Below are 8,798 nucleotides of genomic sequence, written 5' to 3'. Positions count from 1 at the left end.
TGAGAAAAATAAAATTCCATTTAAACCTATCAACTTTTCTATTTTCATTTAAATAACTAAAAATGAGCTCATGAAAGTATCAGGCAATACCCAAAATTAATAATTAAAGACATGTAAAAATATTCCACAAATTCTTTTTATCTAATTCAATGTCTTAGTTCAGTGAATATAACATATTTAAGGAATTTTACAGCCTTCTTGCAATCTTACCACTACCAGCAATTCAAGTCACATTTTTTTTATTATTTTCATTAACTGAATTTTTTTAATCATGCATCTGGGAAAGATTACTGAATATTTCAAGGAAATTATTCATTTATACAAATGTTGATGGCTATTATTAATAAAAATAGAAACAAAATAAAAGTTCTTCCACTAAGGAAACAGTTTTTAAATTTGAATGTGTATAAGAATTAACTGATAAATGTTTAATAATATGGATTCCATGAACCCTGCCAAAATTTGTGATTCCAGGACATAAGAAGCTTCATATGGTTTTGATGCAGAAGGACCTAGAAATGGCTCACATGTGGTATATCATTAAGTGTATCATTTAATGATGAATCTAACCTTGTAAAAGCATCAGAGGATACCAACTGAGGAACACTATGCAAAATAATTGTTCTGTTACCCTCAAAAATAAGTAATTTCATGTATACTTTATGTAAAAAGTTATCTCTACACGATCAATTAATCTAAAATGGTAGGATTCAAAAGAGTATATAATCACATTCATGAATAAAATATAGACATAGATTTAAAGCCAGAAAGACTCCCAATTCTTCTACACCAATACTACTTTGTACTTATATAAAGACATACTTCCTGTGGCACTGATGATGGACTTTGATCAATGGCATGTCAGGGGATAGCATACAAGCAGACATGAAATGCAATTGCATGGTCATGATTGCCCTCTTGAACTTCTGCAACTTCCTTAAGAAGAAGATTACTAGGGTAGGTCATTACACTGAAAGAATGAGGCAAATGTAGAGAAGTCACTCACCAACCAGCAAATTTGTGAACATGATATAGTATTTCACTATGCAACTGAGTTTAAAATTTGTATTAGTTATTTATGGATATTTATTTATTTATTTAAATGTGGTGCTGAGAATCAAACCCCGTGCCTCACACTTGCTAGGCATGCCCTCTCCAAATGAGCCACAATCCCAGACACAGATTTTGTTATCTTTAACTCTGCTCACATACTGCAAAATACATGAGGACTTTTTTTCCCTAATATTCAATTGTAACATTGTCTCCCCTACTCTACAAACTAATATTCTACTCTCACCTTCTATGAGATCAAGTTTTCAATCTCCACGAAAGAGTGATATTTTGCAGCATTTGTCCTTCTGTGCCTGACTTATTTCAGTTAATGTAATTACCATCCTTGTTGTTGAAAATGACAGAGTTGTTCTCACTGGGAAAATATACAAGAAGTATTTAAGTTCCTGGGAATGCTCTTTGTGTATAATATATACTTGAATTCAAATCTCAAATTATACCCCCAGATATTTACAATTATCCTGTTTATCAATTAAAACTGTTTGAACCATCATTTGAATTACTATTGATGACCATAAGATTTCTTGCTAGCATGTTGTCAACAGCTAAATCTGTTTTATCACATTTCTCAGGCTGTTGCCTCCCATATAAGTGTTGGAACACACAGAAGACATCAGCAGGCCTTGGTCCAGAGGAGTCTGCCTGTTATCACAAAGAGCATTGTGCCCCAAAAAAGTCAAAAATGGTACTGTGGAAATCCTATCATTGTGTCCACTCTGCAAAATGATTTTAGTTTATTCAGAGTTCCAATTCTTCTTTTGTTTGATATGTACAAATTTATGTGCTTTAAGTCATTCAGCAGTGTTGTAGATCCAGAAATAAAAATCTAGTTAACTTTTAATTTTGTGCACTTGATTCATTCAACTCTTGATGGCCACTTGGGTTGATCTTACAATGTATTTATGGTGAATGCTACAAACATTGAAGTGATTGTATCTTTATCACTATAGTATGCTGACTTGTAGTTCTATAGAATAAGCAGAGAGGAGTGTGGGTTCGACTCTTGGGCTTTTCAGGAATCTGCACATTGCTTTCCAGAGTTGTCCTAAATAATTTACAGTGTCACCAACATTGTGTCAGTGTACACTATTTCTCCTATCCTTGCTGGTATTTCTGTGGGTATCCAGTTTTCCCAGAATGACTTGTTTAAAACATGATGTCCTTTCTAACATATATTTTGGTGCCCTTGTCAGGTATCAGGTGGCTGTAAGTATCAGGTGGGTTGTCTCTGTGATATATTCTATTTCATGTATCTTCATATCTATTTTCAGTTCAATACCATACTGTTTTTTCTACTCATCTCTGTAGTAAAATTTAAGATTGGGTATTGTGATGGCTTTCACATTACTTTTTCTTACTCAGAATTGCTTTGGCAAATTATTATTATTATTATTATTATTATTATTAGTAGTAGTAGTAGTAGTAGTAGTAGTAGTGGTAGTAGTAGTAGTAGTAGTAGTATTCCAAATGAATTTCAGGGCTGTTTTTTCAATACTGCAAGGAACATCATTGGTAGTTTGAAGGGGATTGTATTGAATTTAACTGAATCCGGATATTGCCATTGATAATATGGCCACTTTGACAATATTAATTCTGGGCTATCCAAGAACACAGAAGTTCTTTGCACCTTCTGTGGTCTCCTTCCATTTCTTTTTCAGCATTCTATAGTTTTCACTTTAGAGATCTTACACCCTCTAGGGTAGATTCATTCCCAGGGGCTTTTTCAGATTATTGTAAAAGGGATGGTTTTCTTGAATTCTATTTCAGTGCCATCAATGTTGGAGTATAATAATGCTATTGATTTATGAGTGCTGATCTTTCCTCCTGATACATTACTAAATTCATCAGGTCTAGAATTCTTCTGGTGAAAATTTTTGGCAGCATCAGCTTGACTGTGTCAAGGTGGCTCCTGCCTTGCTCACTTGGGACAGCGGGAATCACAGACCTCCCTTCTTGCACCAGTGTATAGTGCAAAGAAGCCTCTACTTCAACAAAAGAAATGCTGCCTGTCTGACCTCAGATTTTTAATAAATATGTTTATTTTCTTTTTGTGCATTTTCCCTCCCTATATGATCTACCAGTCCACTACTCCTGCTGCTGCAGCTGCTGAAGCTGCAGCTGCAGCTGCTTCTGCCACCACCAGCTTGGATCCCATGAACTTTTTTTTTTTTTTTTTGTCTTTGTTTAAGGCACCCAAATTTCTGATTCGCTAAAACTCTCTGAGTGTCCACTGTTGAGTTTTAGTGAAACCCCTCTTTTGCTCACTGAGAGGAAAGAGTATTCGGGAAGTTTACAGGTTGTGGAGCAACAAGAAATAAAGGTTCTCTCTATCATAATATTGCTTCCATTTTGCAATGCATTATTTCTTTTACTTAAGTTTCTGACTTTATATGCCTATATTATTTTTTTTTTCCATTCACTATTAAGTTTTGGTGAGTTCCTTTAGTTCCTCCCTCACTGAGAAACATTCTTCTTGCCTTCTAAGACTGGAACTGAAGAACTGCTATGGTGCATCCTTCCTCGAATCTGCCAACTTCCCTTCTCCTGACAGCCAATTTGTACAAGATACCAAGGAATGTTTAGGGCCAAAATATACTCTATCTTGATGAATACCTTATATGAACTTGAAAACAAATTTTATTTTCTCATAGTTGTATGAAGTATTTGTACAAATGCCAAATAGATCTATGTGAATATAATGGTTTTGGTAAATTCCTAGGATTGCCATATATAAGTACCAGCTTTCTTGGGTTGAAGTAATGCAACTGTACTATCTTAGAGCTATATTCCCCAGGAATCCCACACTGACCTGTTAACAGGACCATGCTCCTTCTGAAAACTTTAGGGAAGAATTTTTTTTGCCACTTTACTGGTTTGGTGGCCATCCTTGGTCTGCTTGGTTTTCATCTGCAACACTTTGTTTCTGCTTCCATCATCATGTGGCATTAGTCCCTCATGAATGTGCCCCATCTACTTATGAGAAGAGATGCCCTATTTGGAGAATGGATCCACCCTGCTCCAAGGGGATACTTTTAATTGCTGAGATCACAATGACTCTGATTTCAACCCAGTGAAATTTGGAGGTACTGGTGTTAGGACTTAAACATGTATTTGGGTGGAAGTAATTTGACCCATAATAGAGATGATTGATTCAAGAGTATACTTTTTCTTTTCTTCCTGATGGATTTGTTAAGTGTTATAAAGGAATGCTAAAACATTCTAGTGTAACAGTAGCATATTTCATTTCTCATTGTAGTTTCTTCCATTTATTTTTTATTTTTAAGTTTTGTTTCCTGGTATACTCCTTCCCTTGCCATTCAGAAACAATCATATTCCAGCAGCAATGGAGCCAGTGTGTGTTAAACAACCATCTCCATACACTCTAGATCCATGTCTGCAGTAAGGAATCCCCTGGAGTAATTCATCAGCAAACCAAAATACTGACAGTGACACTGTATTTCCCTAGATTACAATTGGGTCATCATGCAAGTGGCATCAATTGATTTGGGAGGAGACCAAACAAATTATATTGCTGAGGTAATGTGATGCTTCTTTGTCTAAGATATAGGTCTTGTTTTGTTCCTTTTAATTCAAATTCATTCATGAAAATATGAGAGTGTTCATTACAGGTGACTCATACAATTTCTTTTGTAGTGAAATTACAACTACACATCTATTACCTGTGAGAATGATTCAAGATGACATTAACATATGACAAAAAAACATTTGTCAAATGATTGCAGTGAACATTTTCCTCAGTGGCACTTTTCCTTGGTAGAAAATTAATTTTGTGCATGTCATCAAATTGCATCTGAGAAATACTTCATCCAAAGCTCATGTCTTTTCACAAGTGCCCTCTCTGCCTTATTTTGTGATCTTTGTCCCAACTGCTGTTTCCCATCTAGTCATCTAATGTCACCACAGCCAACAGTACATTTGTGTGAATGATCTCATGCTCACACTGTCTTCCTTTCTGTAACTACAGGTAGACTCTGAAGCAAATGAGAAATGTAAGTATTCTCAACTCCCTAACATGCTGAAGAAAACCTCTGTACTTAGATAGGTCAGACATTCCTTCCTGTTTCTATGTAAAAAGCTATCTGGGATTTATATTTTGTTTGAAATGAGAATTGGGATGTGGTGACAAAGTGATAATCCAGTAAAGGATCATGGCCATCTACCATGATTCTGAAACAGCTGTCTTTTGGGTGGTGTGCATTTATGTGAATGAGGGTGGGGAGGTATCTCTGCGCATGCCCATGTGTAATAATTGTGTATGTGTTTGTGAGGCTGTGGGACCTTCCTCAGAAATTCTGTTCTAACATGCCCAGCACAAAAGTCCATTTTCTAAAATTAAAAAACCACATTAATTCATTTGTATGATACAATTCCTTCACACTTCAAGGCACCCAGATCTTAAGTTCTGGTTACTAGGCCCACTCTGAGGTTAGAGATAATGCTGAGTCAAAAGTTCCAGGTTCTTGACTCTGTAAGTGAAAGAAGATATAAGAATTCAGGAAATTAGCCTGATGGTGTTGCTTTGGGATAGAGAACTGTAATCATCATTTTGCAATATATCACACTCCAAGTTATTCCAATATATTACTGTACTCATATTTCCTACACAGATGTGAAATATTTTGCCTACTTTTAAAGTGGCCTCATTGGTCATCTCTAGAAAGATATACCCCTAGGGGTACAACATATCAAATGTACATATCACACCTGGTTATGGTTTAGCAGGAAATGGAAAGGTTCTTCTTCTCATTCATTCTTGTTCTTTGCTGTATATTTTCGCTGCTGTCCATATCAAGAAATGCTCTGAACAATTCATAAGCAATAAATCTGTATACTAATAGTCATTCTGTATCCTTCTAGTTCCCCCAAATGGCATGGTGGAATTAATTTCTGGAGAAAGCATTGGTCGGGAGGCCCCATCAAAAACCATGGTAAGGTTGCTTATCTTCCTCTGAAATACAAATGTTGCTCTTTAGTTTTGCCTTCTATTATAATATGATATGGTTTCCTGGAGATGGCATACATAATTTTCTGAGTGTGCAGGTTCTCACAGGGGTGTCTGTTGCCTACTCAGACCTCACTGAAGGCAAATTAACAAGAAAGATCAGCTACCCACTGTATGATAGCAATCTTTGTGCCTGTCTGTCCATTGAATTCTTTATTTATCACCTAATATAGACCTGTGACACAAATTTCCCTAGAGAAGCTTGTATCATTTGGTGAGTGTATGTTTGCTTTGTCCTTGCCTTTGAGTTCCCTTGTCTTGACCTCTTTCTCATTGGATTTTCTAATGTCACCAAGTTAAAAAAAAAAAAAAAAAAAGACTTGTGCCCACAAGACAGAGCATGGCTTGATCTTTATATTGACTTCTTTTCTGTATTTACAGGAGGATTCAAGAGGAGCCATAAGTGGTATGTAACCTGGTCTCACTCTCTTCCTGATGCAAAATGTACATGATGCCAAGGGTTGGACAGTCTTCCTTCCTTTTGAGTGCAGAGTCTCAGTAATTCCACTACCTCCTTGAGAAAGAGAAGTGAGGAGCTTTTGGTCCAAATTGATTAAAACAAACACACACACACACGCGCGCGCACGCACACACACACACACACACACACACACAACCATTTTATGTAGTTCCTGAAAGCACTTGTGTGAGCTGAATGATGTGAATAGTTCAATGAGAGATTTATACGTGTTGGTGTTGCTCTGTGTACATCCATGTCACTCGATTCTGAGTGTGCCTGTGTGTTCATTTGTGCACATTTGTGTGTTTATATATATATATACATATATATACACACACACACCAAGATGTCAATGTCCACATATTAAAAAATGCCATGTTCATTAAATCATGATTCTGTATATGTGTAAATAGAGCAAATGATAAACTTCCTTGTGTGCAGTTCATTCCATTCCAAGAATACCTCAATTAACATGCAAAATATATTCCATACAAACCTGGAAAATTTTCACGACATTCCATAAGGAAAAAGCTCTGTTTCATTCCTGTACTGCACCATTAGCCTCTTAATTTAATAACAAACCTCACCTGTAAGTAGTCCCTGTATTTAGTCAGGGCATTTGATTGTTCATCACACTTCACTCATGACAGTTTTTCATGTTCATATACATTTTCTCTGAGAGGTGTCAGAATTTATTTTCCAAACCCTATTCTAAGCACAAAGTTCTGGAAAGGGCCAATCCTTAACAGTGACCCTCAGGTCCACCAGAACACTGTGCTGACTTATGGTAGGAATCTGAGACAGAGAAGATGCCCAGGCCAGAGATTCCTGTAACTAAGGAAGGGCGTTATATGCATATTCCAACTGACATTGAAACCTGCCTTGTTGTGTCTTTTTTAGGCACTACATTGTGAGAAACATGTTTAAACTCGAGGGACTTGAGATTAGGTGATGACCAGCACAGCTGCAGCTATCTACTTACAGAACAAAAGATGGGCTCCAGTGAAGGTCAAGCTCAGCTAAGCGGTGGTGTCTGAGCCCACAGTTTAGGTCTGTGCTGATCCCTATTTGGCCTGCAGGATATCATATTGACAGTGTCTCTGATAGGTCTTCACATTGTTGGTCTCAAATGCTATTTAGGTTCTTCTAATCATACATACATGGATACTGACACTGACTTGTCACTGTGAGAGTGGAACCACTATGCTCATCATTCCTCCTAATTTCTGAGCTCATCCCTGGACAGAGTGTCTTAATCTTAGTCTCTATCAGCATTTGATGAATGCCACTCTGCTAAAATCTCACTTGTCTGGCATGTGGGGCTCTACAGTGAGCCAGTTATCCACCTGGGATCTGACCAGGACGAGTGACAATCGGTAGGGAAGTTAAGAAGAGTGCATTGTGTCCAAGCTCTGCAACCACATTTCTTATCAGATCTGGGTGGGATGTACCTGACCTACTGGGGAGCCATCTGGATCTTAATGTTGACTTTGTTGATGTAGAGTCCTCAGTCCCTCAGAGACTTCCTGACACTTTTGCGTGAGCCCACAGTCTACTTATAAATGATGAGTGAGATTAAGCTAGCAAACTGCTATCCAAGGAAACCCAGAGGAAGAAAATTCATGCTTGCTTCATCATTGAACTCCAGGCCTTGGCCATTCAAAAGAACAATCACTATTTGGATATGCTTTGTATTTTAATTTTATTTAAATGTTAATACAAAACTTTCAAAGCCTTAACCCAGTTCCACATTTCAAGTGGCCAATAGATCCATGTACATAAGGCAGAGAACAATCCCTTTCTCTTGTGGACATCTGCTCTGAAGATGGCACAGTGTATGTTCTGTGATTTTATATTCCTGATACTGTTGGCATCACAGTTTGCATGTCAGCTTGGTCTGTTTCAAGGAGAGAGTAATAATGTTCCAATGGAAGGAAGTAGTTAAAATTTGACTCCTTCAGTTCCACTCTCTCACTAGAAGATTTGCAGTTGTTTGCAGCATCCTGTTGAGGCCTCTGACTCCCCAAAGCTCAGAGAGGGTCTGAGAAGCCATAACATAGATCAGGGTGATCCTGACTATTAATGTTAGTATGACTCTGTTTTTCTTGCTGATAACAAAACCCTTGAGACCGAATAATTTATACAGGTGTGTTTAGCTTACAGTTCTGGAGATACAAGAGCATGGCACTGAAAAACACTTGGCTTTAGTGAATGCCCTCTTAGCTGCATTCCATGGTTGGTGGT

The sequence above is a fragment of the Callospermophilus lateralis genome, chromosome 1 (genome assembly GCF_048772815.1).
Source record: "Callospermophilus lateralis isolate mCalLat2 chromosome 1, mCalLat2.hap1, whole genome shotgun sequence".
Classification (NCBI taxonomy): Eukaryota; Metazoa; Chordata; class Mammalia; order Rodentia; family Sciuridae; genus Callospermophilus; species Callospermophilus lateralis.
This window is presented reverse-complemented; position numbering follows the sequence as displayed.